At 37.0% G+C, this 15424-nt stretch overlaps 1 protein-coding gene across 2 annotated transcripts in view; it reads left to right on the top strand.

Moving 5' to 3' along the window:
• Positions 1 to 15424, top strand: part of LOC132258325 (protein roadkill) — an 83547-nt gene that overhangs the window by 22581 nt on the left and 45542 nt on the right. For both annotated transcript variants that reach the window (XM_059755592.1, XM_059755593.1), the window contains exon 2: positions 13883 to 14047. The gene's annotated coding sequence lies outside the window, so the exon portion shown is untranslated. The remainder of the gene's footprint in view (positions 1 to 13882; positions 14048 to 15424) is intronic.

Consider the following 15424-nt stretch of genomic DNA (forward strand, 5'->3'; position numbering starts at 1 on the left):
ATATTGCTTCCACTTGTAAAATGATAAGGTTGATGAGATAGCCCAAATTTCATACTGTTGTAGCGTTACTTTATGACTGAACGTTGCGGTTGATGTTTTATTATAGGGGAAAGAATTGAGATATAGAGTATAATATTGTGATTGAGGAACAGATAAGAGAGGGAGAGTTCGATGTGAAATGATTTATCTACAACTTTTTTTTTTAGTGTAAATTCACGCATTCAGCAAAGTATTAACGCTTCTTCTTTTTTTATCATTACTTCATTACTCTTGTTTGCTTCTTTTTGCCCTGATTTCGATTGTTAAATCGCGCAAAGTCGAGGAAACTTGGTCATTTTCGCGGGAATGTAATCAACAGAATGTTGATAGGGAAATTGAAGTGTTGAATGTGTGATAGAGAAAGAAGGGAACATTGCAACAGACGCAACAGAGTGAGCTGAAAAAAAATCAGACCAAAACTGATAACCAAAATATAGAGGAGAATTGTGTTTATCTTATCCTGTGCGGCGCGGTGTTGGGAAATTTCTGCTACATTGGAGGCGCATGAATTTCCCTATTTTCCATCTCTTTCATCGTATCACCGAACAACACTATGTATATATTGTAGTCTGTCGCTATTTCCATTTTAATATTGCTCAGTGAGATTGGGCTAAATTGTTGCTATACTTTTTGGAGAGATTAAAGCAGTTTTTTTTTGTTGTTGTATCCTGCTTCATTTCATGCGATGGGATGCCTTTCAAAATTATATGCAGTGAACAATGCTACGCTGAATTTATGTGTTGGTGTATTAATACAATATTTATGCTGCCGATAATTCCAAGTGTCGTGTGCTGATGAAGCCTCTGCGCGCGAAGCTCAGAGATTTGACCTACTGAGAAGAGAGAGACACCCAATGTGGCTCATGGTCGGATAAATGCAATACATTCTGTACACAACTACACAGTGACAAATTTAATGGGTGTTTTTTTTTCATCTTTCTCTTTTTATGCTGTCCTCCTCCACCTCCTTCTCATTAGTTAAAACTCCTATTGTATATTGTCTTACAATATAAATTACAAGGTGGCATTTTCACTGGCAAACATTTGAAAAAAAAACGACATGTTGAGGAAAATTGGTCGGCAGCGTTTCAAATTTGCCCTCGAGAGACTCAGAGAGCAAATTTTCTCATCGTCTTGTTTTCTGTATTGATATGATAATTGTATTTTTTTTATATACATTTGTAGATATTTTGAAATTGTTGCTTGTATTGTATATGAGAAATTGTAGGACAGAAATTTGTTTATACTTTTTCTTTGTCGATGTTTCTGTTGCTCAGAAAAATTAGATGGAAAATAAATTCAAAGCACCTCTGCACATTTTACCTCGTCACGTTGTGAGGCAAGCACAGAGAGGCAGAAAAATAGCGACCAGCACACAATATACAAACGAGGAAATTATAATGTTGTAAATATGACCTGATTACGAGCTCCATTTGACCTATAATCGTGCGCTATGGCTGATATACTATTTTCCTTCCCTGCTCTGGTTCACTTTCTCTCCCTTCTCGCTCACTCAACCTGCCTTTTTCCTTCACACTCGCTTTTTTTTCCACCGACAAAGTGTAACACATTTGCATGAACATATTTAAATAAACTGACATCGCAAGTCAGTAAAAATATTGTAAAAAGTGCATTATGGAGAGGGAGAAGAAGAAGAAAAAACTATAATATGCCTTTATGAAATTCAAGAAGGTTTTTCAAATATGAAGAGCCTCAAATCTGCTATATTATATTTGCTTCTCTAAGCGGAAATAATGAGCCACTTAGGAATGCACGTGTTATGTAGCAAGGGTACATTTGGGACAAAAAAGATTTAGGGTGAAGATAGCTTTGGGATGCTTCTCTTGTGTTTGGTTGCAGAGTTTATTTAAAACTAATTTATAGCTCAGTTTATTGAGTCATTTTTGTCCGTCTTTCCACATTGATTATCACAAGAGTTATTAATCAACGTATTTTGAAGACCAAGAAGTCAACAATCTTATAAATTATTCCGAAGGAAGAGTCCATTTTAGAGGTACTTGAGAGCGAAGGTCCGAGTAAATGCTCCAAAATGACGATGAGGGGGATAAATATTTTTACAGCCCTTGAAGATATGTAACATTTTGTCACTTGACCTATTTTTTCCTCTTCTCACCAGCAGAATCTCGCTTTTTTTGTCCTCAATCCCCATTTTTTCCATCTGTTTTATTTCTCCATCACATCCTCTGGTGTGCTGAGAAAATCTCTTCCATGGACCCAATAAAATTCAACCCCTCGAAAACTTCATTAAAATTGACATTAGATATTATGGGGGCGTGTGAGGGGATGGAATAGGGTCAAATTTGGTAGGGCGGGCTATGAAATGATGAAAATTGGCAGGAGAAAGTCCTTGATTTCCTCTCCTTCAAGCTGAAGTACACTCTTGAATATGGTTATTTTCCGGATGAGGAGAAAGAGAGGCTCAAATGAGATGAAATTTAAATTGAAAATTTTCTAATGTGATCGATATTTTCCGCTGCGAAGCAACAGTTTAGTTACTATAAAGTTTAGTGCGTGTGGCTGTGGAGATTATAAGCACTTTTGCTCTTAAGTTTCTTAACTGGGAATGAGAGAGGAAACTTTTGAGAGTTTATGTACAGATGCTTGTACATACCTTTTGTTTTCATACACTTCACATATATACTTTGTATTCTTTGGGTGTATTTGATGATTTTCACCCTTGTCAGGGAAAATGGTTTCTCTGGCAACTTAAGTGTGTGTGTGTGTATATATATATTTTGAATTGAATAGATGAAAGGCAAAAACATCTGAGAAAATCTTGCCATTTGTGATGGAATGACGACAATGAAAATTGAATGTGAAATGAGTCAAGTGTATTTTGGAGTTCTAAGAAATTGTCATACAAATAAAGTAATCATGTTTCCTTGCGAATCAAGCAAGAGTTTTGTGCCCTAATTTATACTCAAATTCACTCTTATTCAGGATAAGATTCTCAATCTTCATCGCTATTACCTTGGGCTCTTGACTGTATTGTGGATTTAGGAGTCCGGTTTGTGCTATTGTTCGATATCCACTTGAAAGGACCTTTTTATTAACCCTTTTTTTGTGGAGACTAAAATCTATAGGAAATTCCTTGAATGCGCCACTGCTGATGCCCTCTTTCTCGTGCAAACTCGAGACACTTTGTGGTAATATTTGGTGAGTGAAAGAGAGAAAATCGACTTGGCATCATTTCCCCCAGTGACGTTCCCAATTGCGCTCAACCCTTGTGCTCTGAGCTCTTCCGGGGGTAACCTCATTTGGCTTGAATGGTGAATGTGGAGTTTTGGGTTGAAGAGTGAACAGCAATTCCTGGGAATCATGTTGAGTGCGGTGCGGGTATAATTTGTGGGGGGGTTTTGTGTAGTTTAGTTAAATGCGCAGATATTGGAGGGTGATTTACACTGGAACTTTTTATTTAAGGAGTTGAGCCATGAGCCACAATTGATGGTGGGGAAAACCCTTTCGTCGGTCCATATAGGTGTCCCTAAAATTCTCATTTACTCCTGACCACCAACATTTTCTCCTCGTCCAACTGTTTTTGCCTTCTTCGCCAAGAGGATTACGCTTTTATTTACTCGGTGGATTTTACCTTGAAGTGAGAAAAGTTTTTTATTTTCAAATGATGGTGGCTGTTAAGAAAATTTGCACGCACATTTTGCGTTAGGGTATGAGGGAGAAAGAGAGGGAGAGGGAGAGGGAGAGGTTGTGGAGTGTGGGAAGGACGCTTGAATTTTTCGGTTAAGGCGAATTTTGTGTTTATATATGGTAATTTTCTCGGGGTATAGAAGAGAGATGGATTTGTGGATATAGGAGATAAATCACAATTTCCTGTTTAATGTGAGCGCAGGTCTATAAAATTGGGCCTTCCACATTGGGCTCAAGGGACGAGGTTACGTGAGAGAGAGATAGGGTGTGAGGCACCCTGAATGTGGGTGGAAAAAAAATGTGCCATGGAATGAATTGAGAGAGAGGAGGATTCTCTCTTGTATCCATTTTCACCCCTCGTCATTTTGTCTTCATCCCTCTGTCTCCCTCGCTCTCGCTCACTTTCCCGAACGTCCCACTTTCGGGGCTTCTCCCCACTTCATGACGACTGTTGCCTTGTGTGTGGGTGGCTGATGGAAAACTTGGGGAGTGCTCTGACTGGGGATGAATAACTTCCAAGGTTTTTGCCATCAGCCCCAACCACTCTTGCTCTGCTTCCGCATTTTATCCGGAATGTGGGGGAGATGACACCACGTTTTCCCGCTTTGGCGGAAGGCTTTGTGGCATGGAAAGCGATACACACAGAGATTCAATACTCACTGTGCCAATAAAATATTGATATATTCCATAAATTTCGATGATTTTTTGCCCCAACATGTCCACTGGCTATGATGATGTATGTTGGACGAATGGATGGGTATAAAGAGAAGTTTTCATTGTTCTTCCGGTTCAAGGATTCCACCTGGGTGGAAGATAAGCAAGTGGTGTCAGAGAATGTGACCCTGATTGAGGTGACTATACAAGTGAACTCGATAAATTTTGAATGATGATGATGGGAAAATATCACGCGGAGAAAGGTCAGAGCTGACGAGGATGTCACGGAGGGTAGAAATTTGATCTATTCTACAACGCACAGTTGCTAATCAAATATCCCACTCGAGAGGGTCTCATTAAATGTTGTCAATCATCTGTGTGCAGAGAGTGAAGAAATGGAGGAGAGAAGCATTAATGGATTAAAAACATTGTTAAATATCAAACACATGGAGTTCATAGGCAGGGTCGTGGGGCGTTCTGTGACTGAGCTGAGTGAGTGAGTGAGAGAAGAGAGGAGAGATGGAGGTCTTGTGGCCTCGACCTGTCGTCCTCCAACATGCCAGAACAGCCCTTGAACGGTGCTATATTGTATGTTGAGTGCTATATAAATATACTTATGCTTTTATACAATTTCTTCACATAATATGTGCATGTATACCTATAGCTGAAATGTAGTACAGAGAGAGAGAGACTCACATTTACACACTTATCCTTCCATCCAACATTCAACGCACACACAATAAAACAACCCTGAGCCCAATTTCCTTCTCTGCTTTTTCCTCCCATTAATTCTCTCTCACTCCATTGCTATATATCATTTTATGTTCCATCACATATCTATGTATGTAAGCGGAGTATAAGAGATGTGAATGGAAAAAGAGCTTTTTGCTGTGCCTCCTCTCCTCCTGAGAATTTCTACGATGATTTTTCTTCCTCTCTGTGTCTCACTCTGATGCTCCAACACTCTCTTCGTTGCCATACGGAAATTTGACACTGAACTGAGGCTAACGATGTTGAGTTGAGCAAATTTTATTATTTCAATGATGTTTGGCACGAGATTTTGTTGTATCAACTAATTACATTTGTTGATACAGAATTTAGAGTTGGTTTGAACGGAGTTGACTATGAATTGAATATATGTAATCAGCATTGTTGTACGGAAAAGTTTTTGCATTTCCTACTAAAAGACACTCACTCATTTGTTATGTTCTGATAAGTAAAACTGTTGTGAGAATTGTTATTTGGTAAATTGAGATGAAATAGCGTATTAGGAAATTTAATTTTCCTCCTATTTTCATCATCCTCAGGGACGTATTTTCCTCTATATTCTGTATTGTGTGTTGTATAGTTGTTGGGAGAATATTCCCTCTTCCGTGCTCACTTTGTTCCCCCTGTGCTATATCCAACTTTCAGGTGAAAGTTCTCCCCTTGGAAAAAAGGGGCACACAGAGTGATATCAATATGTGTATCTCTATCTGAACACATAAAATATACATAATGCCATAAAATGTATGTAGGTTGGTACACAAAAGGTGAGGGAAAATTGCGTATTGCTCCCTGTGGTGGGTTCGGCTCGGGTGTGGGTGCCAGAGGGTCATGGAATTCTACCATGCGGAGGTGGCTGAAGGAAGACCGGAAGCGAGCGAATTTTCACGTTTATTTTTGGGTGGCTGAACGATTGTTTTCGACATATTTAGCAACTATTTTATATAAAATCATGTAATATATTGCTGGGATTTCGAGGAGTAATGAAATATGCCATAGAAATAGTGGTGAAGGTTTCATGATGAAAAATGACAATAATTTTTTGACCAAATTCAGGTGTAATTTAGGTGAAAATCTCCTGTTTATCACGTTGAGGGTGTATTGATTTTGCTTTAGTATATTGTAGTATAAGTGTCGTTTTTTCTGTGGATTATATTGTGGTTTAGATTTTGATATTATCTTGATAGATGTTGCTGAAGGGGAGCAATAGAACAATGCTTTCTTGCAAAAGAGGATTTGCAATTCAGCATGGGGTGAGATATATAGTGGATCATGCGAGTTTGATATGATTTCTATCTATATTTGTACATTATATTCTCTCAATCGCATTTCCTTTCCCATTTCCTTCATGATAAATAGATTATTGAATATTGTAGTTGTTCTAAATGTCCTATGAAAACAAATCAATCTGATTTTCTGGGTATTTTCATTTGGAGGGAAGAAGAAGAAGAGTTTTGTACACATTTGGATTTGAAGGAAATTTTCCAAAGTGGAAGGAGACAGGTGACTCAAGTATCATTCATTTTCAATTTTACCCCTTCGCAATGGTGTCGTCGTGAGAGACATGCGGAGAGACAGTTTTCGAGAAAAGACTCTGAAGTGAAAGATAAACATTTGGTCAGATATGCAATAGAATACGGAGTTATTAAACTTTTTTTCTTGGTCGTCTCTTTGGAAAACACTCTGGATTTTATTGGAGCTCTGCAACCTTGTGGTTTTTCCTCTTACGTCTGGACAAATGAAATTGCCGAAGAACCCACATCAAATGAGGAAAGTTTTTCCTTCAGATAGCTTTTATTCTTATTTGTCTGACTGGTGATGAAGGATTTTGTGAGGGGGCTTAAAGAGAACAAATGTCTAGAAATGAGGTAAAAGAAATGATTTGGAGCAAGAATTAATGTTTATGACTGTTAGATTGGACTTTTCTAAACAAAATATCTGCTTGCTTGGATTGGCGTGTAAATTTGCTAAGGTTTTCCGCGTGTGTCGAATGACGACTGATGAGACTTTAAATGACGTTTAGCGTTTCACACTAGGATGAAATGTGTAAATGAGAAATTGCTAATTTAATTCAAAGTGTATATTTATTAATTATATACAAATTGTGTTGACTGTGGGCATCACAGTGTTTTGAAGTCTTATTTTTACTGTAGCATTGATGTTTGTGTAGGTATTTTTTCCCATTCGTGAGCTTTGTCGTCACTCCAAGGACCAGGAAGTGAGAAAGAGCATGTGGTGTGCGATGTTTATGTAATTTCATTGATGGACATCGTTGCCAATTGAGCCAGGGCGAGATGAGAGGTATTAGAGTTGAGCCAATGGCTTGGGTGTGTGTTTGTGTGCGTGTATGATGTTTTCGTGCGTTGAATAGATCTTATGCTAATTATGCTAAATATTGGCGTTTTTTTTTCATGTTGGTTGACACTTTGGAGGATAGATTTTTCCAATGAATTTTCCTCATTGGATGCTGAAAAGCACATCATTCTCACATATACATGAACGGGAGGGAAAAAAGAAGGGAATTTCCTCGTGTTTGGAGGTGAAATAGCAATTGTCAGTTTGAGTAAATTACAAGTTTCATACTACACAATAGTATGTAGCGCTATTGTTGCCGCCTCTGTGGCTTCAGAGTGGCAATGAAAATTAATTTGTCAGTTTTCCTCGTGTCACATCGCAACGCGCTATTCAAAAAAAAAAAGAAGATGAGTCTGAAAATGCACGATAGGAGGCAAAATTCAAGATTCACTTCAGTTTTCATGGGTTGACATTGTGTTGTGTGTGGATTATATTGATTTTTCCCTTGACGAATGTATGAATACAAGTCATCTTCAATATCGTGAGATGTATGAGGTATAATGTATGTATGAATATGAGAAATATATGGTCGGGCAATATGAAAAATGTTGCATAGATGAAGGGAAAATTGAAAAATCGAATTGTGTAGGTTTCTGAGCTTGATTCATTTTTTTTTTTCAAGTTTCTCCATTGCTTGATACACGGTTTTGTTTTCACACACAGTGGATATATTTTGAAAAACTCCTCACCCACCTTCAGTTATCTTGTTATGCTTCAATGGAGGCGCCAGGTGGCGATGGAGATGCCTGGTGGTTTTCGTCAATGTCTCACAGTGCCCTCCATTAAAAAAGAAAAACACTTCTCTTCCTCGTCTTTTGTCCAGGGATTGGTTGTACTGTGAGACCTCTCACTTTTATTGATCTATTTGTGAAACCACCGATATTTCCTCTCGTGTGATACGCTCCGTCAGAGTTCTGAGAGAGGAGACACATTGATATGATGATGGCTTGGAGATGCATATCATATGGCGGGTGAGGGAGTGAAAAGTGAAGTGAGATAAAATGGGAACATTTCCTTCACATCATCACAGTTTTTCACAACGATTTCCATTCAATGGCACCTCAATGTGAAAGACAATGACCAACTTCTGCCTCTAATGTGTATGTATGTACAAAAGTGATTTGTAACAGTTAAGACTGCATGTAGGAGTGAGAAAGTTTCCAAGGCACTTTGGGCAGTGTCGAGTCTGTTTTTCCATGTTCCAATGACTGAATCAAGGAACTGTGTCACCCTATTTGATCATCAACATCCCACGTCAGCAACCCATCCACTTTCTATCTCTCTCTCTTTGTGTGATGGTTTTAAACACACCATGGATAATTCTAGTGTATCATTATTTAACCACAATCCCCCACTCAACGTGCGACAAAGTTTCCAGTGTCAGTGTCTCTTTTATTTTTCACGAAGCACACTCTCGTCCTGGGGTAGCATCCCATTTTGAGGAATCCACTCTTGAGGCGTTCATTACATTGTTATTGTTGGTGGTAGCTTGGGAAAGATGTGATAAATGATGGTTTACGTTGCTATTATAAATTATACGCAATCTATGTTGAGGGCGGTAACCACGTAGTCGAGGGAAACGTGCCTTAATGCTGTTAAGAGAGATAAAAGATTGACAGAGAGAAAGAGAGACAGTAGTAGAGCGGTGATAATGATTAAGGTGATATGGTATATGGTATGAAAGAAGGCCTCTGTCTTTCACTGATACTCCCCATAAGGAGAAAAGTACGCCGAGTACCTCGGAAAAAGTTTAGAAAGTGTCTTCATTTTTATTAATTTCGGTAAAAGTAGTCCCTCTGAGTGTTTTTTTATTGGAAGCCAAGTCATTGAGGTTTAAGATCCTCCCAATGATATTGATTACTATGGGTATTTATCACTGTCCATCGGAGAGTTTTGAGCTGTTATTAGATACAATCTTGTAGAAAAAATACAACAAAAGGTATAAGTGAAATATGAATTTTTTTACGACTAGATATCAACAATCAACATATTATTATCACAAAAGATAATTCAATTATTCACACTATGGTGATTGAATCTGAAAAAGGGTAAAATGAAATTAAAGTCGTGATCAATCGTCGAATAATATGAGAATATTTTCAACAAATGAAAGTATGAACGAACAGTATTGTAGATTATTTTCTTTCTCATCTCGTAACTGCAAGATAAACACTGAAATGACTTCGTGCTGTGAAATTTTCTCCTGTAAGTGTATATATATGTATATGTGTGAAATGTATTTGTGTTTTTGTCTTTTTTGCTCTGTTCGCCAATTGGAAAAATATGTGCAATATTGGTTAACATATTTATTATTTGCAAATATTGACCAATTTTATCTGCACACACAAGACATATATGTGTTGTGCAATTTGAAGAGAGAGAAACATTGTGACAATGATGAACTGTTGTTGTTGTTGTTGTTGTGATTGCGAAAAATTTATTCATAAAAATTGTGATTTTTTCTCCCGCGCAACTGGTATTAATACAGAAGTATAGTTGATGAAAATAATCATGGGACGTGTACAAAAAGGGAAAGTATGAAAATGCCAATCATGATATTTTGCTTTATTGTCTGTTCATGAGAAATATTTCTCTCTATATAGAGATTGCTAACACTCTGTATTATTAACTTGGCATGGCTTTTCTAAAAAGCGAAATGCGGAGGTAAAAACGCACTACACTTTTCAGAGCCATAACATAATTTTTGTGTAATCTCCACAGAGTGATAATGTCCAATACTCTATTTATTCTCACACATGACACATGATGCTGAAAGCCGACATGCATATATTTGCTGCTTTACTTTCTTGTCATGTTTTAGCGATGGTAAATGGTGTTGGAGTAGGGAATTATTGCTCAAAAAGTTTGTATAAGGAGTGAAATGGACTAAATGTGCATGTTTAAATGAAATATACTGAGTGAGATCTGCGGTGTGTGCATAGACGATGAAGGGTGGGATGTGAGGGAAAGGAGCGTATTTTTCACATCGCCCCAAAAGATATTTATCAATTGAAAAATGACATCGTGACTTTTCTCTTTTGCAAAGTGAAGGTGGAGAAGACGATGTGAAGAGATTTCGAGCGATGATGATGATGAAAATGAGAGAGTATAGGAGGCTCTCACATTGGAAACTCTCCACCAATTTATTCATATTAATGCTCTTGTACTTTTTCCTTTGTGAAATATATTTAATCGAAAGTTTCTCAATTTTTTTTTTCAGTAACTACTCACGTACACATTCACGAAGTGTTTATACTTAGTATCATTTTCTCTCTCTCTGGGTCTTTTTTGGAGTGTGTGTAATGTGTTGAGATTGCATTTAAAAATGAACTTTTCATTATTTAGAAAGTGAATTCGCGTAACTCAGTTACACCTCTATTTCTCTCATTGTGAGATTTTTGTGGGCATGCAAAACGGCTTTACAGAGAAAAGTGATACTGTGAAGTGAAAGATTTGTGGATATGGCAAAAAACGACGCTACGAATTCAATTGCACAGAAGAGTGTGAATGAGGAATAAGAAAAAATGGTTGTAATTGAATTGAAATTCATTGTAGAATTGTTACTGCTCTCTCACTATATCTAGCATAAGCTCTGATGAACGATAAAATTCCTTAACGTCATTTAATACACATTCTGTCTTGGATTGGGTGAGTTTAGATACATGTGGTGTTAATTAGTTGCATCAAAGCCTAGACACACCTTGCGATATATTGCTGATAATGCACTTTAACGATCATATTTTCATGGGAAATAATTTTCTACAGCGTATTTCATTTATTATTATTGCGAAATTCTATAGTGTATCAAGAGATTTTCTATCATTATAGGTGTACGAAGTGTTGTTATCTCAATGTAAGAAAGTGATACCGCAATTTTTCCAAGTACATGCCAAGTATTTCCTTTAATTGGCAGTTTGACTCATATTAGTTGTGATTCTCTTTCTCTTTCTCATGTACTACAATATTTGTGTGAAATTTGTTGTGCAAAGTAGGTCAAGAAAGAACTAACATACCTTGAAGTGTGCTCAACGAGGAGACCCTCTGCCCTTGTCCAAAAACTTCTTTGTTGCTAATATACATATATGTGCATGTGCCTCTCCAGGCACTGGATTTTTCTCTTCAACGCCCAAGAAGCATTGATAAAATGAATTACACATTTAATACAAATGAACAGAGTATAGTAATTTAATATGAATTGTCTTTCGTTGAGTTACGAGACGCTGTGCTTTAGCATATATGGCTTTTCATTAGGACAGCCCTCATTCTCAAATGAAAAGACCCAGCATTTATCATGTTCAGTGGAAAATGTCTCTTAGGAAATAATATCTGGGCAAAAAACAGTGAGTAATTTACTTACATATTGGTATGTTGTTTTAAAAATACACGTCGAGGAAAAAAAAAAGAGAGAATTCTGGTGTAACTACCGCGGAGAGGTGTTGATAAAATATCGTGCTTGGAGAAGTATAAACAGGCAAATGGGATTGGCTTTTGTTTCCACGACCTTAAACTAAATCTACATAATTTGTCGGAGATTTAAATATTATTTCTTACAAACTATAAATACGTATAGTATTTAGAAAATGTGCTCGCCAATGTGTGGTGAATTTGCAGTCAACATTTTCTGGGCGTCTCTTTGCAGGTTTTTATCTCACCATGACTATAAATGACAATGTTTGTGAGTGGAAAAAAAGATTGCTGCACAAATTTTTATGATTCCCCAATGGATTTTTGTTGATAAAATATCCACAAACTACACAAAAGTGTGTAAATATTGTATCGTGCACGAAATACATTATTTGGGCAGTTTACTGAGTGTATGAGAAGAGCGAGCGAGAAAAAGGTTTCAAGTTGCATGATTTAGTGTATTTTTAAGGGGTCACACACTCAAAATTTTCACGTAGGAGTTCAATAATAAGCGCAAAATTTCGAAATTATTCCCATTTCGGTGCCTCTCTCGTGGTGTGTGTGAGTGTTTGTGACGGCATGACTTTTTGGTGTGCCTCACAATTGCCTTTTGCTGGTGTTTATTTATGTCTGTCGTGCAACATAATTTCTTTTCTTCAACCACAGAGGCACATTCCATTGAATTAAAGTGAATTTATTAATTTGATCACACAGATAATAAATATCTTGTGTAGTTTCATTTTGCCTTGCTTGTGAAATTTTAATACACACAATTATATACATTTTTATACATATATATATCTCTCTGGCAATTTGACTGCTCTGAGAGATGCTGAAAGAAGTCGATGAACGAGAGAGAGTGAGAGAGACTTTTGACTCATTTTAATTGAATTTACTGGCCTGAAATGCTTGGTTTTTTTTTACCTGACTTGCTCATACTTGCCAAATAGAAGAAATTAAGACTTGAAATTATGTTACTGCTACGCGTAAATCCAAATTTATAGGACTCTATCGATTGAAGATTGCATAGAGATTCAGTATTATGGAGAGATTGTTGGTATAAAGATCAAAATGTGTTGAATCTATTGAACATCTGATTCAATGCCAAAGTTTGATTATTTTCCACGACCGCCTTATAAACTAGAGCGTTACAGGTCTAAGTGAGTACCTTCATCAAACATATCACTGGAGGAGTGTTTGGTGTATGAATAAAAGCCCGTTGGGCATGAGAATAAAGGAAATATTTTGAATACAACTCCCGCGAGGCTTTTATGTGGGTAGGTCTGGAAAAAATGTCGAAAGAAAGGTTTCCATTTCCTAGTCTGTTCATTGTTGGTGAGCGCATAAAGTGAAAACAGTCCACGAATGTGTGGTCTAGAAAGCACATATGCTAAAAGCTGAAATACGATGAAAATTGCAAGTATAAACAATTTAATTGGACGTCTGAAGTGGCGGAAAGAGAGACGAGGTGATATACTAGTTAATTGATGTCTAGAGGTTTGTTTTCAAAATGTATTTAATGGTTTTTTACTTTGAGGGGGAGAAGAGAGGAATAGAGAGAGAAAAAAGAGAGTATAAATATTGCGTAATTTCCTATTTTAGTCATACATATAATATTGTAGCTTTATATGCCTATTGATGGAGAGACAGAGAAAAAAATATGCCTATTTAAAGTGCTTTTCTCACTCATGTGAATGTATGTTTTCCACCTTATTGATGTATTCTGTCAAATACATATGGCTGTATTGCGAGTATAGGAAGTGGAAGTGCGGTTTTTTTTTTCTCTTCATAGTTTCTTCTTTCTCTTTCGTGATACTGTAAACACGTGAGCGTCTAACCACGTGTAGCAATTGAAAGTATTTAAATGCCATTAGGATTTATCGTGTGCATTCACTGTCTCTTTTTGATATGATATAGGAATCGAAAGAAAGAAAAAAAAAATTCCATGCAATTTGGACGCTTTTCCTCATACGAAAAAATTTTCTCTTTTCTCTTTGCAGTGTTTCTATTGAGAGTGTTTGGGAATTGTGGTATCTCTGTGCTTCTCTGCTAGCCTCGTTGGATTGAGTAAATTTTCCCAATTGCAGCCGAAAAAGCCATGGTGGTCATATGAGAAAGATACTGCAGAGAAAGTAAGGCTTTAAAGAAAAAGGAGGAAGCAGAAGGTGAGTGCGTGAGTTACTTATAATTTTTGCTATATCGACATAAATTTGTTTTGTCGGGTGAATTACATCAAAATGATTTCTCTTTTGGTCAATTCCTCAAATAGAGCATTTATATTGGATTGGGGAAGAGAGTAGAGAGAGTCTCAATATTGTAAAATTGCATTGGAAGAGTGTATATATGAAATGATTGGAAGAGAGAGAGAAGGAAAGTATCGCACTCTGGAGAGTTAAGAAAAATGTCGAAATGATGAGAGAGAGTTTACTCAGTGAAATTGTAGGCGTCAAAATGTTTCCTACTTTTATATCTTTTCACTCATGTCTTATTTTTTACGTGTGGCTTCTTTTTTTCTTCATCTTCTCTCCATTGAAATTGAGGAAAAGTGCAATCGTGCATCTCGTGCTGTGATGCTTATTTCTTCATCTGTATACACTCGGGACATATATGTATATATATAGAGTTTGGTATTTGGTGGAAGAAACGGAGAAAAAGTTTAGTGATGTGAACTAAATTCATTTGCGGAATTTCACAGAAAAATAAATGATGGAAAAAAGAGAGTGAGACGAAGAGAAATAATTGCGCCAACTTCTTGTACAACGGCTAAGTGAATAGGTTTGATTAAATCACGATTTTCCAATTTAAAGCACCAATCCAATCTCTCTCTCTCTCACACACTGTCTTTCATTTCTTCTTGGCACCCGGAGAAAATCCACAAGACGGCAGATCAGTCATATATGGAGATTAGGTTTTGATTTATCAAACTCTCTCATTACACAGATATTTATTATCTCGCGCGCAAAAGGCAAGTACATTTTACAAATTGATTTAAATTCCAAGAGTAGGAGGCGTCCAGGGGTTTCTAATTGGTGATTTCGGTGTAATGATCGAAAGCTGAGAAAGGATAAAAAAATCACAATATGTGAGGAGGAATTATGCAAAAAAAACTGCGGATATTGTCGCATATGACAGAGAGATATGTGTGAAACAGTCGAAGGCATGCAGGAATGAGGTGGAGAGGCTGAAATGTGTCGAAAATAGAGTAAAAAGTGTGCACAATTTTCAAGTATGGTGTGTGCACCATAATGTGCAATTTAAGAAAATGGGGGCGGTTGGAGTGACTGCAAGAGTCGCCGTCTGCAAGCCTTGATATATGCATCACAGGTATAGCATGTCGTTTTTGACATTTTCACGTACATATTAATCCACTCACATTATATTACAGGAATTGTGTGTCACAATTCACTGTGTGATGATGATGGTTTGTGTTGGTTGTGTGTGTGTGAAGGAAAAGCTCGTGAGAAGAGACTGAATAGGCCGCATGCGATATTTAGAGTGAAATCATGTGGAATTTGATAAAATTGAAAGTGTTGAGAGAGAGA

The sequence above is a fragment of the Phlebotomus argentipes genome, unplaced genomic scaffold (assembly GCF_947086385.1).
Source record: "Phlebotomus argentipes unplaced genomic scaffold, Phlebotomus argentipes genome assembly scaffold_4, whole genome shotgun sequence".
NCBI classification, from domain to species: domain Eukaryota; kingdom Metazoa; phylum Arthropoda; class Insecta; order Diptera; family Psychodidae; genus Phlebotomus; species Phlebotomus argentipes.